The sequence below is a fragment of the Phyllobates terribilis genome, unplaced genomic scaffold (genome assembly GCF_046119375.1).
Source record: "Phyllobates terribilis strain yellow unplaced genomic scaffold, ASM4611937v1 Scaffold_7__3_contigs__length_470593459, whole genome shotgun sequence".
In the NCBI taxonomy this organism is placed as follows: Eukaryota; Metazoa; Chordata; class Amphibia; order Anura; family Dendrobatidae; genus Phyllobates; species Phyllobates terribilis.
Window position 1 is genome coordinate 434964322 of NW_027362767.1, and position 20926 is coordinate 434985247.

Below are 20926 nucleotides of genomic sequence, written 5' to 3' on the forward strand. Positions count from 1 at the left end.
CCTTTGCCTCTCATATCCGAGCTGTTCGACTGCCTTAAAGGTTCCAGAGTCTTCACAAAACACGACCTTCGAGGGGTGTACAACCTGATCCGTATTTGCCAAGAAGATGAATGGAAAACTACCTTTAATACCCGCGATGGCCACTATGAGTATCACGTTATGCCCTTTGGACTCTGTAACGCACCGGCAGTCTTTCAAGAACTGGTGAACAACATCTTCTGGGATCTTCTCTACACGTGTGTAGTGGTGTACTTGGATGATATATTGGTGTTCTCCCCCGATCTGCCGTCACACTGTAGAGATGTTCACCAGGTTCTGCAGAGGCTTAGGAAGAATCGTCTGTACGCCAAATTTAAAAAGTGCGTTTTTGAGCAGACCTCTCTTCCATTTCTAGGATACATAATCTCCAAGACAGGTCTGAAAATGGATCCCGAGAAAGTGTCCACTGTCCTGAAGTGGCCCCGTCCAGACGGTCTTAAAGCAGTCCAGCGGTTTCTTGGATTCACAAATTACTACCGCCAGTTCATCCCTCACTTCTCTTCTCAGACTGCTCCTATCTCTGTCCTGACCTGCAACTGGGGCAATCATAAGATATGGATGCCCGAAGCTGAAAGCGTATTTGTATCTTTAAAGCAGGCCTTCTCATTTGCTCCTATGCTGCATCGTCCGTACAATAATAAGCAGTTCTTTCTGGAGGTGGATGCTTCTTCATCAGGGGCCAGAGTCGTTCTTACCTAGAAGTCCTCATTTGGTCAGATGGTGACTTGCAGCTTCTTTTCTAAAATCTTTTCTGCTTCAGAACGAAATTACTCTATTTGTCTCATCTTGCTTCCGGAAAGACATACGTTGCAGAATCGGATAGGAGAAGGGCTCTTCTCTGGGGTCACTCGTCTAAACTGGCAGGTCATGCTGAACAGAAGAAGACGCTTCTCCTTGTTTCCCAACACTATTGGTGGCCGACCCTGCACAAAGATGTCACGGAGTTATTCTCTGCCTGTCCTTCGTGTGCCCAAAACAAGACTCCCAAACAGCTTCCAGACAGCCAGTTACTCCCCTTGCCTGTGCCATCAGCTCCCTGGCAGCATATTGCTATGGACTTTATCACAGATCTGCCTGTGTCAGCTGGGTGTACTGTCATCTGGGTGGTTGTGGATCGTTTCTCCAAGATGGCCCACTTCACCCCTGTCTTCCATCTGCGACAGTGCTTGCAGAGAAGTGTATCTTACATATTTTTCGCCTCCATGGTCTACCGCTCCACATTGTCTCAGATAGAGGAGTCCAGTTTACTTCTCGGTGCTGAAGGGCCACCTGCAAGCTACTGATTGTTTCCTTAGATTTCTCATCGGCTTACCATCCGCAGTCCATTGGTCAGGTGGAGCGGGTCAATCAGATCCTGACCAGTATCCTTCAGCACTTCATCAATGCTCACCACAGTGACTGGGCCGAACTCCTGCTTTGGGCCGAATTCTCATATAATAACCATGTCAGCAAATCTCCGGCCAAATCTCCGTTCTTTGAAGTCAACGGTCAACATCCCCATATCCCGTTCCCTGTGTCGACCACCTCCTATATTCCTGCTGCTGACTCCCTCATCAAGAGCTTTTCTGAAATCTGGAGGGACACCAAGTCTTCCTTATTAAAGTCAGCCGAGCAGATGAAAAGATACGCAGACAAGAGACGTCTGGATTCGTCTCTATTTCATCATGGGGATAAGGTCTGGCTGTCATCCAAGTATGTCCGTCTCAAGGTACCATTGTATAAATTGGGTCCTCGCTTCATCGTTCCCTTCGAGGAGTTGAAATAAATTAATCCAGTAGCCTACTAGTTCAAACTCCCTGCCTCTTTATGAATCTCTAATTCCTTTCTTGTGTCTCTTCTTAAACCTGTTGTCTTTAGTTCTTTTTTTAGAGACCCTGGTACCACTCCTGCTCCAGTCAGCACTGAAGATGTTTTCAAGGTAGAGAACATTTTGGCCACCAAGAGGGTAATAGGAAAAACCTTTTTTCTTGTGGATTGGAAGGGGTTTAGTCCTGAGGAGAGGTCCTGGGAGCCTAGGGAGAACATCCATGCCCCTCTCCTTCTGAAGAGATTTCTTGCAGGCTTGAAAAAGAGAGGGTGTAGAGGGGAGGATACTGTAATGTACGCCCCCCATCTCTTAAAGGGGCCATGGGCGCCGTCCTAAAGTGCCCCCAGCCAATTGCTGGAGGGCATTTACTATTTAAGGTACCTCCTCCAACATGGAGGTGCCTGAGCAATGTTGTAGGTTTGTTCATAACATTAACACTCTTGTTAGTTCTCAGGTCACAGGGTTTATATTTCTATATACCTGCCTGTCTATCAGCTGTGCCAGCCTGCCTGTCAGCTGTGCGCACCTGTCTATCAGCCGTGCCAGCCTGCCTGTCAATCAGCCGTGCCCGCCTGCCTCTTTATCAGCCATGTCTGCTTGTGCTTGCCTATCCTACCATCCCTGGCCGTGTCTACCTCCTGTCCCTTGGGGGTCAGCTGCCATCCACCCGAGGTCAGTCCCGGAATAGCACCTGGTCGGCCTCCCTCGTCTCTCCTCGGATCACGGAGTCATCAAGCCGCCGTACATCGAGGTCGGACTTGGTGAGGTCCCTAGTCACGCCCCTCCTGGCTCTCCTCGGTCCTCCGCACAATGGTTCCACCACCCAGCCCGTTACACAGGGTCGCAGGATGGGTACAGGCACACAGAACAGATTCAGGAACAGGGTCGCAAGACTGGTACAGGAGCATAAGACAGATTCTGGTACAGAGTTGCGGAACAGGTGCGAAAACACAGACCTAACAATGGACTAGTGGGCTAAGACTGACTAAATACTAAAGTTGCTCAGGCACCTCCCTACAGGGCAGCGTGCCTTAAATACCTAAAGCCTCTCAGCTATTGGCTGGGAACATTTCCGGAGTGCGTGTGCGGTACCCACTCAATAAGCGGGGAGTGCGCGCGCATCCTAAGCGTGTTGCCGGGAGACCCGCGAAACGTGCACGAACCCTGGGACCAGGAAGCCGCGATGAAAGCTGGAGCAGGAGACGCCGCCGAGCAGCCGTGGCGGTGAGCATGTCAGCGTCCCTGCTGAGAGCAGAGAGAGGAACTATGCAGGGTCGCTGGCATTACACCATCTCCTATCTCTGTAATGGAAAAATCTGTCTTCACTGAATACAGATTTTACCTCAGAATTGAGAATTTTGGTAATGACTGATCAATTTTGGCAGAGAAAGAAGCACATTTTTCTGATATATTACAATGTTGCATAATTTCATTGCACTATTGATTTATAAAATAAAAATTAAAACGACGGTTACGCTTTAAGGCAGAAAGACTCACAAACAAGCAACAACTGAAGTCAGCTTCAGTAAAGCCCTGCAAAGCATCACAAAGAAGGAAACTCAGCGTTTGTTGACATCCATAACTTCCAGACTTCAGGCTGTTATTGCCTGCAAAGGATTCTCTACAAAGTATTAAAAATTAACATTTTATTTATAGGAAAGTTAATTTGTCCAATTACTTTTGAGCCCCTGAAATGAGTCTTTATAGAAAAATTGTTGCAATTCCTAAACGTTTCACAAGATATTTTTGTTCAACCCCTTTAATTAAACATGAAAGTCTCTGTGACGCTTAAGTCACTTTTCACGGACAAGTCGTGAGGCGGGATAGTCAAGAAGTCTGAGGTCAAAAGCCAGGAGGGTATGTCATAAACAAAGGGAAGAGACAAAGGCATGGTCAGGTAACGGTCCGAGATCAAAATACTGGGAGGATAGCCGATCAGAGCAAAAGGGTTAAACAGATGGAGGGTCAGAACAAGGTCAGGCAGCGAATGGTTATCAAGCAAAACACTAGGCACAGAGAAAACCACCCACACTTCGCTTAAGCTACAGTCATATGAAAAAGTTTGGGCACCCCTATTAATCTTAAGCTTAATGTTTTATAAAAATTGGTGTTTTTGCAACAGCTATTTCAGTTTGATATATGTAATAACTGTTGGACACAGTAATGTTTCTGCCTTGAAATGAGGTTTATTGTACTAACAGAAAATGTGCAATCTGCATTCAAACAAAATTTGAAAGGTGCATAAGTATGGGCACCCTTATCATTTTCTTGTTTTAAATACTCCTACCTACTTTTTACTGACTTACTAAAGCACTTTTTTTGGTTTTGTAACCTCATGGAGCTTTGAACTTTATAGCCAGGTGTATGCAATCATGAGAAAAGCTACTTAAAGTGGCCACTTGCAAGTTGTTCTCCTGTTTGAATCTCCTCTGAAGAGTGGCATCATGTGCTCCTCAAAACAACTGTCAAATGATCTGAAAACAAAGATTATTCAACATAGTTGTTCAGGGGAAGCATACAAAAAGCTGTCTCAGAGATTTAACCTGTCAGTTTCCACTGTGAGGAACATAGTAAGGAAATGGAAGAACACAGGGACAGTTCTTGTTAAGGCCAGAAGTGGCAGGCCAAGAAAAATATCAGAAAGGCAGAGAAGAAGAATGGTGAGATCAGTCAAGGACAATCCTCAGACCACCTCCAGAGAGCTGCAGCATCAACTTGCTGCAGATGGTGTCACTGTGCATCGGTCAACTATACAAGGCACTTTGCACAAGGAGAAGCTGTATGGGAGAGTGATGCGAAAGAAGCCGTTTCTGCAAGCACGCCACAAACAGAGTTGGCTGAGGTATGCAAAAGCACATTTGGAGAAGCCAATTTCTTTTTGGAAGAAGGTCCTGTGGACTGATGAAATCAAGATTGAGTTATTTGGTCATACAAAAAGGCGTTATGCATGGTGGCAAAAAAACACAGCATTCCAAGAAAAACACTTGCTACCCACAGTAAAATTTGGTGGAGGTTCCATCATGCTTTGGGGCTGTGTGGTCAATGCTGGCACTGGGAATCTTGTTAAAGTTGAGGGACGCATGGATTCCACTCAGTATCAGCAGATTCTTGACAATAGTGTTCAAGAATCAGTGATAAATATGAAGTTACAAAGTGGATGGATCTTTCAGCAAGACAATGATCCAAAACACCGCTCCAAATCTACTCAGGCATTCATGCAGAGGAACAACTACAATGTTCTGGAATGGCCATCCCAGTCCCCAGACCTGAATATCATTGAACATCTGTGGGATCATTTGAAGAGGGCTGTCCATGCTCGGCGACCATCAAACTTAACTGAACTGGAATTGTTTTGTAAAGAGGAATGGTCAAAAATACCTTCATCCAGGATCCAGGAACTCATTAAAAGCTACAGGAAGCGACTAGAGGCTGTTATTTTTGCAAAAGGAGGATCTACTAACTATTAATGTCACTTTTCTGGTGAGGTGCCCATACTTATGCACCTGTCAAATTTTGTTTGAATGCAGATTGCACATTTTCTGTTAGTACAATGAACCTCATTTCAAGGCAGAAACATTACTGTATCCAACAGTTATTACATATATCAAACTGAAATAGCTGTTGCAAAAACACCAATTTTTATAGAACATTAAGCTTAAGATTAATAGGGGTGCCCAAACTTTTTCATATGACTGTACGTCTTGCAGAGGTCTGGGACTGACAGCCCAGCTAAGTAGTTGGGGAATCACCTTGGACAGGAAAACCTGAAGACAGCCCAACACCTCCCAGTCTCAGAATGGATAGCCGAGCTGTCAATCAAAGCACCAACTGCTCAGCACGCCCCTGCACCATATTGGACAACTGAGCTGTCAGTAACTACATCCCAGACACACTGAGGGGTGGAATTGTGACAGTCTCCACTTCAATTGTATCTCAGTTGTTTAATTTTAAATCCAAAATAGTGGCCTGCAGAGCTGAAATCACGATGATTCGGTCACTGTCCAAATATTTCTGGACCTAACTGTATATCGTCACCATCCTGTCCCCTGTATTGTGTTATATCGTCTCTGTCCTATCACCTGTAGCACTGTACAAAAGAAGAAAATAAGCATTCCTAGACTACTGTTTGGGCAATGGTTTGCCAGGGACAAGAACAGGTTCTTATCGTGACTACAATACATATGGTACCACTGTGAGGGGTGCGGGGTGGTAGTTGTGGCGAGGAGCTGTTGCTGTGTTCCCACACCCTGATTCCAAGTAAATAATAATGCCCAGTCTGTCTTGTGGTCTGTGTGTACTGCACAACACTCACGGTTTTCCTGCAGGATCCCATCAGTTTCAGGATTCCAGATGCAGCTTCAGGCCGACAATCACTTTCAGACTCTGTTTCCTTTTTCATCAAAACAACTTTACTCAACTTTTTCATCAGTTCAGTTTTGGTCACAGACACAGCACTTTGTGATACAACCATCACAACTTTAGCCTCCTTATCTGTCCCTTTCTTCTCTGACTCCTTTTCCACCAGGTGTGACTCACCCGGTACCGCAGCTTCCAGGAACATGGTCCTGTTCCCCGCTCGTTTCCCCTTCTTGGGAAGTAAGTAAGGCTGGCTCCTCCATGCCTTCTCCAGGCTGTAGGCCCTGAATGTTTAGGGAAGTTTACTCTCAGTTATCCGCTTCCTCTTTCCTCATGCTGCCTTTTTCTCTCTCTTCCTCTCGCTGCATGTCCGCTGACCTTCAGCCCCCAGGGCCTTAAACTTCTTCTCTTCCTCAATTGTACCTCCTGCACAAGCTTGAACATTACAGCTAACACAACTCTACTACCCTATCTGCCCCAAACAGGAAGTGCTTGTCCTACTTATAACTTTTACTCCTTCCACCTTAGATCCAATAACTATGATTTCTATCTATTCCTAGCACTACAGTGCCCCCCTATCCTGAGCCCCTGGTTCCTATCTAACCGTGTTCTGTTCCTACACTTATACTCTTATTCTTTCCATATATTACTTTATTTCAACACATTAACACACATTTTCAATATTCCACCATGATACATATACCATACTAGATGGTGGCCCGATTCTAACGCATCGGGTATTCTAGAATAGGTATGCGGCCAACCAGGCGTAAGCAGCAGAGCGGTGTTTACATTTGGCGCCAAAATCGCTGATTGGTCGAGGCCGGCAACCGCAACCAATCAGCAAAGCGGTGTTAAAATTTGGCGCCTATATCGCAGATTGGTCGCGACTAATCAGCAGAGCGGGGTTTAAATTTGGCGCCAATAATGCTGATTGGTCGCGGCCAGCGAACGCGACCCATCAGCAGAGCGGGGTTTAAATTTGGCGCCAATAATGGTGATTGGTCACGGCCGCGACCAATCAGCAGAGCGGTGTTTAAATTTGTCGCCAATAATGCTGGTTATTCGTGACCGGTAACCGCGACCAATGAGCAGAGCGGTGTTTAAATATGGCGCCAATATCGATGATTGGTCGCGGCCGGCCACCGCGACCAATCAGCGAAGCGGTGTTTAAATTTGGCGCCAATATCGCTGATTGGTCACGGCCGGTGGTTGCGACTAATCAGCAGAGTGAGGTTTAAATTTGGCGCCAATACTGCTGATTGGTCGCGGTCTGAGACCGCGACTAATCAGCAGAGCGGTGTTTAAATTTGGCGCCAATACTGCTGATTGGTCACGGCCGGCGACCGCGACCAATCAGCAGAGCGGTTTAAATTTGGCACCAAAATTGCTGATTGGTCACGGCCGGCGGTCGTGACCAATCAGCAGAGCGGGGTTTAAATTTTGCGCCAATACTGCTGATTGTTCGCGCCGGCGACCGCGACCAACTAGCAGAGCGTTGTTTAAATTTTGCGCCAAAATCGCTGATTGGTCGCGGCTGGCGGTAGCGACCAATCAGCAGAGCGGTGTTTCAATTTGCCACCAAAATCGCTGATTGGTCGGGGCCGGCCACCGCGACCAATCAGCAGAGCGGGGTTTAAATTTGCCCCCTATATCGATGATTGGTCGGGGCCGGAGGCCGCAACCAATCAGTGTCGTATTAGTGAGGACCGGGGAGCGGCGCTGCCTGTGTGGGTACTTCCGCTGCGAGCAGCTGGGAGATGAGCGGCTGATCGCAGCAGAAGCATCCCGACCGGCGGCGCCGCTCCTCGGTCCTCCGTTCACACTTGCCGTCGGGAGATCATAGCGCTGTTTAAATTAGGCGCCAATCTCGCTGATTGGTCGCGGTTGGCTGGCGGCCGCAACCAATCAGCAGAGCGCTGTTTAAATTTGGCGCCAATCTCGCTGATTGGTCGCGGCTGGCGGCCGTGACCAATCAATAGAGCGTTGTTTAAATTTTGCGCTAATCTCGCTGATTGGTCGCGTCTGGCGTCCGTGACCAATCAGCAGAGCGCTGTTTAAATTTGGGGCCAATCTCGCTGATTGGTCGCGGCTGGAGTCCGTGACCAATCAGCAGAGCGTTGTTTAAATTTGGCGCCAAGCTCGCTGATTGGTTGCGTCTGGCGTCCGCGACCAATCAGCAGAGCGTTGTTTAAATTTGGCGCCAAGCTCGCTGATTGGTCGCGGCTGGCGTCCGCGACCAATCAGCACAGCGGTGTTTAAATGTGGCGGCAAGATCGGTGATTGGTCGCGGCCGCTATTTAAATGTGGCGCCCAAATCGGTGATTGGTCGCGGGCAGCGGCCGCGACCAATCAGCAGAGCGGTGTTTAACTTTAGCGCCAAGATCACTGATTTGTCGCAGGCGGAGAGTGCGACCAATCAGCGAATCGTATTGGTGAGAACCGGGGAGCGCCGCTGCCTGGGCGGATACTTCCGCTGCGAGAAGCCGGGACATGAGTGACTGCTCGCAACAGAAGTATCCCGACCCGCAGTGCCGCTCCCCAGTCCTCCCTTGACACGCTAGCCGCTAATGTCACCACAGTATCCGCATGGTGTTACAAAGGTCCGGACATTTGTGTTAAAAATCGCTGATTGGTCTCTGGCGCTGCCCGCGACCAATCACCGATCTTGGCTCCACATTTAAACACCGCTGTGCTAATTGGTCGTGGACGCTATTTAAATGTGGCGCCAAAATCTGTGATTGGTCGTGCCCGGCGTCGGCGACCAATCAGCACAGCGGTGGTTTCCTAGCAGCTATTTTACCATGAAGGCCGGCTGCACAAAGTCTCCTCTTAACAGTTGTTGTAGAGATGTGTCTGCTGCTAGAACTCTGTGTGGCATTGACCTGGTCTCTAATCTGAGCTGCTGTTAACCTGCGATTTCTGAGGCTGGTGACTCGGATAAACTTATCCTCAGAAGCAGAGGTGACTCTTGGTCTTCCTTTCCTGGGGCAGTCCTCATGTGAGCCAGTTTCTTTGTAGCGCTTGATGGTTTTTGCAACTGCATTTGGGGACACTTTCAAAGTTTTCCCAATTTTTCGGACTGACTGACCTTCATTTCTTAAAGTAATGATGGCCACTCGTTTTTCTCTACTTAGCTGCTTTTTTCTTGCCATAATACAAATTCTAACAGTCTATTCAGTAGGACTATCAGCTGTGTATCCACCTGACTTCTGCACAACACAACTGATGGTCCCAACCCCATTTATAAGGCAAGAAATCCCACTTATTAAACCTGACAGGGCACACCTGTGAAGTGAAGACCATTTCCGGTGACTACCTCTAGAAGCTCATCAAGAGAATGCCAAGAGTGTGCAAAGCAGTCATCAAAGCAAAAGGTGGCTACTTTGAAGAACCTAGAATATAAGACATATTTTCAGTTGTTTCACACTTTTTTGTTAAGTATATAATTCCACATGTGGTAATTCATAGTTTTGATGCCTTCAGTGTGAATGTACAATTTTCAAAGTCATGAAAATACAGAAAAATCTTTAAATGAGAAGGTGTGTCCAAACTTTTGGTCTGTACTGTATGTGATATTCAGATGCACCGAACAGTACACAACTTTCATGGAGCATGAAGAGTTGGTTGTCGAGGACCTGATATGTATAGATGAGGAAGGGGGAGCCCAGTTTTTCTGGAAGGCCACACACATTATTCTGTGGCAACATTTCCAAGGGGAAAGTAGAGAACGCTAAAGGGGCAGACTACAGTTGAGGCCAAAAGTTTGAAGGCTGACACATTTTGTTTTTCATACTATGTTGCTTCAGTGTTTTTCACTCTTTTAGTCGGATGTTTCTATGGTCACTGAACTACAATTAGAATCATTTAATAAGTTTTAAACTTTTCTTGATAAATACATGAAGTTTCTGAAAAATATTTACAATGTTGACTCTTATTTTTTTAAGACTTCTACAATAGCCCCGGCAGCTGGATATCCTGACTGATGACAACATCTCATTTTTGCCAAATCAGTTTCTGGAGTGTATCACAATTTCTGTGTTTTGTTTCTGGTTTAGTTATTTCTTTTGCCTTGTGACATTGTCTGCTTAAGGCAGCGGTGGGGAACCTCAGGCGGTTTACGGCCCTCGATGACCTTTTCTCCAGCCCCCGGGCAGATTCCTGGGGACCGCAGTGCTTGGTCCGGCAGTCACTGCTGAACGCTGAGGAGCGTACAATGTCAGATTACATCCTGACACCAGTGGCAGCGTCAAGACGTACTTTGTGGGCGAAGTTAGCGCGTGACTATACGGCGCCCGAAGGATGGTATAAATATCCAAATGGCCCTTGTCAGAAATAAGGTTCCCACAACCTGCCTTAAGGGTTCGCTCACACTAGCGTATAAAAAAATCAATCCTATTGTCATCCAGGAGAATGGGTAGATTTTTTTCCCACTTGTCATCCGTGAGCTGTCCGTTTTTTTTTTTACACAGCAGCTATTAATCTTTTACAGGAACATTTACAGTTTCATATCTTACAGTATTGTAATGTATCCGTAAAAATCAGATGCTATACGGATGGTCCGTATGGCATGCAATTTTTTTCCTACACCCATCCGATTTCAGAGAGACATCGCAGAACGCTAAGATTTTTCTCTTATGCCGAATACAACTGAGAAAAAAATATGCCGATCTGCACTGTCTCATTGGTCCGAGAACAATCCGATTTTTTATCTGATTGCACTTGTCTGATTTATACGCAAGTGTGAGCGAGCCCTATTGCTGGAAAAAAGCATTATCTCCAAACTTCTCCTGGATCCAATTCTTTATTCATGGTTGTGTTTTTAGACAAAATTGGGAGTGAGCCCCTCCATGGATGAGAAGCCCCCCACACGAGTGGTCTCAGGATGATTTACTCCTGGCAGACACAGGATTTATGGCAGCAATCATCTTTTCTTCTCTGGACAATCATTCCTCCACATGTCCCGAAAAGTCTAAAAAGGCTTCATTAGAGAAAGTAACGTTACCCCTGTCCTATACAGTCCTATCCCTGCACTTGCTGCAGAATATCAGTCTGTCTTTAATGTTTTTCTTGCTGCCCAGGCAGCAGATGTCACTCACATCAGAGGCATTGCCGTGTCCGGGAGAACTTGGATAATAATTTTTGGGGTGACTTTCTCCGCTGGCCCAAACTGGACTCAACATATTTGGCACTGAAATGGCATGAACATGAAAAATTTGCAGTTTTCACTCTGAACCATCCTCTATTAGATAAAATTGGAAAAACATCTGTGATCGTCTCAAAAATGGGGTCTCAAAAATGGGGTCACGTAAAGATTTCTATTCTATTGGTACCTTTGGGACTCTGAAAATCTGACATGGTATACGAAAACCATTTGTGCAAAAGCTAAAAAACAGTGGTCTTCCCTTCTGAGCCCAACCATGTGCCCCTGACATGAAGATAATTTTTTAGGGTGTCTACAATGTCACGAGTTGTGCACATGATATTTGGCAAAATTATGGAAAATGTACAACTTTTATTGTGCACCATGCATTTGTGAGAATCTGGAAAACACTTTTGGGGTCAAAACTCTTCCAATACCCAAAGATAAATGTCTTGAAGGGTGTAGTCTCCAAGATGAGGGTTTCCATTGTACTTGGGTCTGAAATGACATCATAGCACCTGAAAACCCTTTGTGCAAAATCTGTGCTCCTAATAGCGTTTCTTCTCTTGAGACCGGGCACCAGATTGTGTCCAGATATGGAGAAATCACTTAATGCTTTTTATCCTTTATTCCTTATGAAAATGGACTGACCATATGAAAATATGAAATATTTGCATTCCACATCCAATTTGTGTTAATTCCTGTAAAGTACCTGAAGAGTTAACAAACTTCCTAGGGCAGTGACGGCGAACCTTTTGGAGACTGAGTGCCCAAACTGCAATCCAAAACCCATATATTTATCGCAAAGTGCCAACACCACAATATTACCTGAATACTGAGGTTTTCATTTAGAAAAACAACTCATACATTAGCAGAGAGCTTGTAAGCGCTGCACTCCAAGCCTAAGATACTAGCCACCGATTGCAGAGGATTTAAAATAAAAAGTAAAATTGCAAGTTGTATGTTTTTATAACCTCTTTGCAATTGTAACCCTTTATCATGATGAGAATAACCCTTTAAGACAGAGATGTCAAACTCAAATACACAGAGGGCCAAAGTTAAAAGCTTGGACAAAGTCGCAGCCAACCTTGATATTTGTTAAAAAAAAAAATTTCTACAATTGAGGAAGTATTTCCTTATCAAATATAACAATTAACGTTTGGAATTATAGTAGAATAATATAATATGTTATGTAAAAGCAGTAAAAAGCACATGGCCCAATTTAAATATGCAATAACAAAACCTTGAATAATACAGATAATAAAGTAGGATGCAAACAAAACTATCCCCAAACACAGTATGATACCCCCACAGTATAATGACCATACTGTACCCCTCTCCCTCAATCCCCCCAACAAAGAATGGTGACCCCATCACAGTATGATTCTCCAACTGTAATCCCCACACAGCCCTCCATACAGTATAATGGCCCCACATAGTTCTCCATACAGTATAATTGACCCCACATAGTCCTCCATACAGTATTATGGCCCCACATAGTCCTCCATACAGAATAATGGCCCCACATAGTCCTCCATACAGTATAATGGCTCCACATAGTCCTCCATACAGAATAATGGCCCCACATAGTCCTCCATACAGTATAATGGCTCCACATAGTCCTCCATACAGAATAATGAGCCCCACATAGTCCTCCATACAGAATAATGGCCCCACATAGTCCTCCATACAGTATAATGACTCCACATAGTGCTCCATGCAGTGTAATGGACCCACATGGTGCTGTATGCCATATAATGGGCCCCAAATGGTGCTGCATATAATGGCCCTCACATGGTGCTGCACGCCGTATAATGGACCCCACATGGTGCTGCACGCTGTATAATGGACCCCACATGGTGCTGCACGCTGTATAATGGGCCCCACATGGTGCTGCACGCTGTATAATGGACCCCACATGGTGCTGCACGCTGTATAATGGACCCCACATGGTGCTGCACGCTGTATAATGGGCCCCACATGGTGCTGCACGCTGTATAATGGACCCCACATGGTGCTTCACGCTGTATAATGGACCCCACATGGTGCTGCACGCTGTATAATGGACCCCACATGGTGCTGCACGCTGTTTAATGTACCCCACATGGTGCTGCACTCTGTATAATACATGTTCAATCCGTGATAAACACAGATCATGTATGTAATTCCCAAACGTCTGAATGAGGCCTTAATGTTGTTTTGAATACTTTGAGGGGTGCAGATTTTAAAATAGTTTCATTTATAGGGGATTTTCCATATAAAGGCATCTCAAAGCCACTTCAGAAAAGTAGGTTTTGGAAATGTTCTTGAAAGATTGCTGCTATATGTACAAAGTTTCCAATTCCCTGAAAAATTCTGAAAATGGTGCCAATGTAAAGTAGAAATATTGTAAATGTTAATTATTAAGTATTTTCTTTCATGTGACTTTCTGTTTCAAGGGCAGAAAGATTTAGACTTAGAAAAATCAAAATTTTCTGTAAATTTCTTTCTAGTTTCTGCAGTTTTCCTCGCTCTCCCGGCTTTCACAGTCCTCAGATCTTAGCCTTATGAAGCATTTCTCCAATGAGGTAGAACGGGCTGTTCAGAGTATGTCAGTATCGCAATATCTCATCTGCTGCAACTTGGAGACGCTGTCCGGTCTGCATGGGTCAAGTATTCTGGACCATTCAGCTGGGACCCAGAGCCCCACTGATTTGCTCTGTAGAGGCCGTGTTTCTTGTGTTACTCAGATAAGACGACGGCCGGAGGCTGTGGTCGGTTTGGCTACCAGATGGTGACATCTCTTGTTGCCTGTACAGAGGGTGCACCCGAAATGTCTCTATCATCTGCCATCATCTGCTGATCTGCACAGCACACAGTAATTGTACAGGGAAGATACAGACGATTGGGCTGAGGCCAATGACAAAATAAAGAATCTCCAGTGACCGACTCTACAAACAGCTCCCTCTACAGGAGGGAGAGGACTGCAAGAATATTTACAGAAGCTGTGTCCGGGACCTGCACCTAGTGGACCAGCGGCTGCCACTGTAAGGCTTCTACGGTGGATTGTGATGTTACAGCCGGACAGGATGACAGTCGGAATGGAGTGGGCTCAGGGTCAGTTAAGGTCTGTAAAAAAACATCAGCCAGTGTAGTCTGAGAAAGCACGGGAGAATATCAAGGACCCCAACACCACAGACCCTAGAGTCTCCTGAAAGTGCAGTCGTAGCAGGGTAACAAGATCCCTACAGAATAAGTAATGTATGTACACAGTGACTGCACCAGCAGAATAGTGAGTGCAGCTCTGGAGTATAATACAGGATGTAACTCAGGATCAGTAATGTAATGTATGTACACAGTGACTCCACCAGCAGAATTGTGAGCGCAGCTCTGTGGAATAATACAAGATGTAACTCAGGATCAGTAATGTAATATATGTACACAGTGACTGCCCCAGCAGAATATTGAGTGCTGCTCTGGAGTATAATACAGGATGTAACTCAGGATCAGTAATGTAATGTATGTACACAGTGACTCCACCAGCAGAATTGTGAGTGCAGCTCTGTGGAATAATACAAGATGTAACTCAGGATCAGTAATGTAATATATGTACACAGTGACTGCCCCAGCAGAATATTGAGTGCTGCTATGGAGTAGTACAGGATGTGATGGAGATATTAAGAAAATATTAACCATTTCTCTCAAACCCCTCTTCACCCCTCCCTTATCTACCATTTGTTGCAAGAGGAGAGCTGACAGTCCAGTATCCGTCTCTCTGCAAATTATCACCTACAGCAGAAGTGACTTGTAAAGCTATAAACTAATTAAACTGCAAGGGTCTTTCTTCCTGGCAGTGGCAGGTGATGATTAGACGCCGGCTTTCAATCAATTTACGTATAGCTGTTGAAGCTTGCTTCCTAGGACAAAAAAGGGAATTTAATAGAGGGTCCCAGGATGCCCAGCACCGATACGAAATATGGAATAGCTTAAGTTCCACAATTCTGATAATAAGGGGACTCATATTTTTAGTGGCAAAGTTAGCTAAGGAACAAGATGCTTATTTTTTCGTAGCCGTAAGCCCCTACTGGGAGCTGTAGCGCAAGAATACCAGAATAACGGATCGCTTCTATGCCATGTTTGGTCTCTAAATGAAGGTAAAATCATAATAGAAAATACGGTATCACTTTTGGGCTTCTGGGATCAACCAGCGATAAGTTATCCCAAAAAACAGATATCTTAAATAAAATGTGCAGGCTAGAGTCCAGCCCCGTGATGTCAGCACAGAGGGTGTGTGGGCTCGTCTCCCTTTAGGCATAAAAGGATCCACGGAGGATAGATGAGCATTCTTTGCCAGGGGGGTATATATACTATAAGCAACGGATCGCGTTCGATAACACTCAAATCAAATCAAGAAGCCCCTCCTCCAGCTATACTGATTCGTCTCTGCGAACTCTATAGTAAGTTTCTTCTGTAATTCTGTTTATTTTATGTAACTGTCTATTCTGTATAAATATAAAATTTAATAGTCCTGTTTCTTTTGTGCTGTAATCGTTCCCTTCCCCGAAGCCATATACGCTACCAGAATGCAGGCGTCCGGCCAGGCCTGTATTATATTTCAAATCTGGCCGGTGGTGGCAGAGAATAATAATAATTGGGCTATCGTGAAGCTCACAGTTACCATACGGGGGGCGTATACACATTTTCCATGTGTTGGAATCCGGAGGTGTGATGCCATGCGCTCACTGGTCGCTTGCGGATACCTATGTAGTGAGTAGTCGGCATCGTGTGCTCGCGTATCCCTGACGAAATCCTGACAGAATGACGGCAACGGCGAGATATTGCGTGATCTCCCCGGTGTCGTCTCTGTGGAATACCTGATAAATTGGTGGGATATTGTGTCGGCGGTGTGTATCCATGACACAGGATGTAACTCAGGATCAGTACAGGATCAGTAATGTAATGTATGTACACAGTGACTGCACCAGCAGAATAGTGAGTGCAGCTCTGGAGTATAATACAGGATGTAACTCAGGACCAGTAATGTAATGTATGTACACAGTGACGGCACCAGCAGAATAGTGAGTGCAGCTCTGGTGTATAATACAGGAGGTAACTCAGGATCAGTAATGTAATGTATGTACACAGTGACTGCACCAGCAGAATAGCGAGTGCAGCTCTGGAGTATAATACAGGATGTAACTCAGGATCAGTACAGGATCAATAATGTAATGTATGTACACAGTGACTGCACGAGCAGAATAGTGATTGCAGCTCTGGAGTATAATAGAGAATATAACTCAGGATCAGTAATGAAATATATTATGACAAAGTCACTGGCAAACAACTGGAGGGGAGATATGTAGCACCACTGAGATTGTTAGCTCCAGTAATATAAACATAGAGAAAATGTTCCAGCACACTAAGTGATTCAAGGGGTTAATCACCCATGTTTAGTGCTAGAGTGATTAAACAGCTATAGAGAGGGAGGAGTTCAGAGGATAAATTCCCAGCCTTTTAGAGCATTTGGTGTGGGGTGGGTCTGGAGGCACAAGCTCTGGAGCTGTATTGTCATGTGAAGGAAAGCTAAACCTTGGGTTGTTTGTTCCTGAAGAGGGTGGTTACCCATAGCAACAAAGACTGTGCCATATATTATGTTTTGTTTTTCCTGTTAGCCAGAAGGATGTGTTTGTTTTGCTAACATTGCCGTGGTTTATGCAGCACCCTTAATAAACCATTGGAAGATTTTAAGAGACAGTGTTCCTGTGTCTACCTCTATGTGCAGCCGAGTGAACAGATCTACTACAGTTGGTGGAGAATGCCGGCAAAAGCCCCAGGAAGCAAGTGTGACGGCTGAGGACAAACTGCATGTCTTGTGTGAAGGTGACTGTAAGAATGGAACAGCAGTCAGACAAAATGGAGGCACTGATCAAGCACCTGGTCCAAAGCCAACACCAGCAGCACTTGCAACAGCTGCAGCAGCAGCTCCAGCAACAGCTCTGACGACAGCAGCAGCAACAGCTCCGACGACAGCAACAGCAGATTGATTTACTCACAGAGGCGGTTTGTGGTATGGTAGTGGCTTGAACTTCAATGTCAGCTGATGATTTCTCTGTCCTGAAGGCGGTGAGTAGAGCCTTGCAGAAAATGACCCTGGGTGACGACATAGAGGCCTTTTTAATTGTTTTTGAAAGAGTCGCTGATAGGGAGAAAGTCCCGCCAGAGCAGTGGGCGGAAGTCCTAACACCATACTTAACGGGGGAGCCACAAAAGGCCTACTATGATTTAGCCTTACAGGATGCCAAAGAATATGAAAAATTTAAACTTGGGGTGACAATGTCTGTCAAGGCACAATGGGTCCACCGCTGGGCATATCACTGTGACAAACCCCCTTGCTCCCAAATGTTTGATCTGCTGCACCTCATCCAAAAGTGGTTACAGCTGGAGTCCTCTACACCAGCGCAGATGGTAGAGCAAGTTGTAATGGACCAGTTCGTGCACTCTCTTCCAAGCTCAATGCAGACTTGGGTCGTGAGGGCCACACTCCCTCTCCAATTGATCCCTGGGAAGAAGGTTGGCATCCGCTGCATTCACGGGGATGCTAAAAACTATCCAGTGGCCAGAGTGGTCATAGAGATGGCCAGAGGTACTGAGTCCCATGAGGTCAGTGTGGTCCAGGATTTTTTGCACCCAATTATTATAGGTCGGGACTTTGTGTTGTTTTGGGACTTGGGGGGGAGGGGCAGAGACCTCGAATGCTCGGGTAAGAAACGGGTTGGCCCTAAAAAAGTCTTACCAACCCCAGTGTCTGACGAGTTTCCCTTCTGTGTGCTGGGTGAAGAGGAGAAAGTAGTATTCCCTGAGGCAGAAATTCCTGAGACAGGAGTGACCAGAGAAAGTTTTGGGTTCATTCAACATAGGGACCTATCTCTAAAAGAGGCATTCAATAAGATAACCGTTATAAACGGCATAGCACAGGAGTCGGGGGCTGACACCAGGTTTACCTATTTCATGTTGAGTGGGGACTTATTGTACCGGGTTACTAAGGTGAGGGAGGAGATTGTGGAGCAATTGTTGGTACTAGGCTCCTATAGACAAGGAGTGTTGGACAGGGCCCATTCACATGTCTTGGGTGGCCATCTGGGGGTGGACAAAACTCAAGAACGGGTTATGCGGAGGTACTATTGTCCGAGATGTCACCGTGAAATCCTAAAGGTATTTTAAGTCCTGTCCCATCTGCCAGTTAACCGCTACCACATCTCCCTTCCAAAATCCTCTCGTGCCTCTATCCATCAAAGCAGGACCATAGAGAAACCACGCTGAAACTCCATGTAGGCTGGACAGACCAGAAGGGGACACTGAGGAAGTCACTGTGGCAGAGACACTGTCACCGGCCCATAAACAACAGTGCCGAGAACTGCTTCAGTGGAACCGGGACCTCTTTTCGGAGTTGCCAAGACGTCCGCAGATTGGTGAACATGGAATCCTGACGGAACCACATGTACAGGTGAACCAAAAGCCCTATAGAATCCCCGAAGTGCGCCGCAATGTGATTTTGAAGGAGGGGGCTAAATTTGACCCATATCCGATACCCTGCAACGATGATCTCATAGAGAAGCTACAATCAGCCAGATACATCACCTTCCTGGACCTAACGAAAGGTTACTGGCAAATCCTCCTCTTTCAAAGTGCTAAGAAGAAGACGACCTCTTTTACACCTGACGGTTGCTTCCAGTATACCAGAAGCCCATTTGGCCTGCAAAGAGACCCAGCTACTGTACCTTCCAGAGGGCCTTAGACCCTCACAAAAAGTACACCGCATCTTACCTCGACTATATTGTGATATTCATCCTGGATTGGAGAAGTCATCTGCAGAAGGTCCAGGCCGTGCTGGGTGCACTGAGGAAACCCTAAGAAGTGTGCCATCGGGAAAAAGAAGGGAAAACACCTGGGCTACATCTTCGGAAGAAGCAAAGTAAAGCTGCACGTTAATAAGATGGAGGAAGTCCAAAATTGCCCAAAACTGGTCTCCAAGGATCAGGTTCGGACATTTTTGGCAATGGTGTGATACTATCAGCGGTGTATCCCGAATTTCGCCATGACAACCGCACCCCTGACCGACCTTCTTAAGGACACGAAGACATTAATGGCCAAATGGCCTCTTGAAGCATAGTTGGCATTCCAAGAGTTGAAACTCAGGGCTACAGGTCTTAATCTTTCATGTGGAACACAGGCCTGGGAAGCTGCACGGTAACGCAGATGCCCTCTTTAGACTCCCCTGTTTGGTGACTTAAGGTGCCAAAACCTACGGCTTTGGGCAGAGGGGGGGGGGGATATGTGACAGTCACTGGCAAAGTACTGGAGGGAGGATATGTAGCACTGAGATTGTTAGCTCCAGTAATATAAACAGAGAAAATGTTCCAGCACACAAAGTGATGAGAGGGGTTAATCAGCCATGTTTAGTGCTAGGGTGATTAAACACCTGTAGAGAGGAAGCAGTTCAGAGGATAAATTCCCAGCCTTTTAGAGCATTTGGTGTGGGGTGGGTCTGGAAACTCCACCTCTGGAGCTGTATTGTCATGTGAAGGAAAGCTAAACCTTGTGTTGTTTGTTCCTAAAATGGGCGGTTACCCATAGCAACAAAGACTGTGCCATACCTTATATTTTGTTTTTCTTGCAAGGCCAGGAAGGCCATGTTTGTTTTGCTAACATTGCCGTGGTTTATGCAGTGCTCTTAATAAACCATCTGAAGATTTAAGGAAACAGTGTTCCTGCGTCTACCTCTATGTGCAGTCGAGTGAAACGATCTACCACAGTATGTACACAGTAATTCCACCAGCTCTGAAGTATACAGGATGTAACTCAGGATCAGTAATGTAATGTATGTACACAGTGACTGCACCAGCAGAATAGTGAGTGCAGCTCTGGAGTATAATACAGGATGTAACTCAGGATCAGTACAGGATAAGTAATGTAGTATATGTACACAGTGACTGCACCAGCAGAATAGTGAGTGCAGCTCTGGAGTATAATACAGGATGTAACTCAGGATCAGTAATGTATGTACACAGTGACTGCACCAGCAGAATAGTGAGTGCAGCTCTGGAGTATAATACAGGATTTAACTCAGGATCAGTACAGGATAAGTAATGTAATATATGTACACAGTGACTGCACCAGCAGAATAGTGAGTGCAGCTCTGGAGTATAATACAGGATGTAACTCAGGATCAGTACAGGATAAGTAATGTAATATATTACATTGCCCCTCACCTGATGGTTTAGTGTGCCCTATATATTTAGAAGCTCTTTAAGGGGTGCATGCGTGCTGGGTTGTGCACGCGTCTTCTTGTGCAAAGTGGCTTCGGAGATAAGTGGCAGTTATTTCAGAGGCTGTTAGTCAGGGCAGGAGTCAGGTAACCAACACTTTGACCACTTACTCCCTTTTAACTATGTTTCTGTTAGCTCTCACTTTTTCCTCTAGAGTCCTCCACTTTCTAATAACCCCTCAAATCCCTACACCTAGTAAGAAACTCTTCATCTCTCCCTCCATCCTCCCCATTCATCTCACCTCCTCCTCCGAATTATTCCTCAACATTCAATCCT